The sequence below is a fragment of the Dermacentor variabilis genome, chromosome 3, assembly GCF_050947875.1.
Source record: "Dermacentor variabilis isolate Ectoservices chromosome 3, ASM5094787v1, whole genome shotgun sequence".
NCBI classification, from domain to species: Eukaryota; Metazoa; Arthropoda; class Arachnida; order Ixodida; family Ixodidae; genus Dermacentor; species Dermacentor variabilis.
Genome location: NC_134570.1, coordinates 191,620,298 through 191,620,850, shown reverse-complemented (window position 1 = coordinate 191,620,850; position 553 = coordinate 191,620,298).

Below are 553 nucleotides of genomic sequence, written 5' to 3'. Positions count from 1 at the left end.
GAGATTGCGAGCCGCGGCTGTGCAGGCATCATTGCACGAAACTCAAGCGTGTGCAGGCCGCGCCACAAACGGCGATGCGTTTTTGACATCTCGCTGGCCACTTCTAGCAAACATGGGGCACCGCCAGTAAGCTTCCTTTTCTGAGAAGCCCGGATGCTAATGCAATTGGCGATATAGCTACCGGCCAAGCAGAAGCAGAAGAAGACGAAGACGTTTCTTTGATAATGTGGATGCTATCTTCCCTAGCGGAGTTCTTGTTCTTGTTCCCTAGTGAAATGACACAACCCACTCAGAGAGATCGGCTATGAATCGGGTGGTGAAGGAACTGTTAGCATCTTTTATGAATAAATTAGGGCAAATTAATTAAGTATTTTGTAATTGGGGTTTAAAGTGCCTACTGTTACAGGTATAGATAATTAACTATCTAGATAGTTTTTGTGAATTTTGTGAACATTATTAGAAATATGACGAATTCTAACATGCAACTCGTTTTGTCTCATCCAGAAAGGTGAAGAGGGCTTCACAAACGCTCCTGTGGCTGTAATCCTGTTCG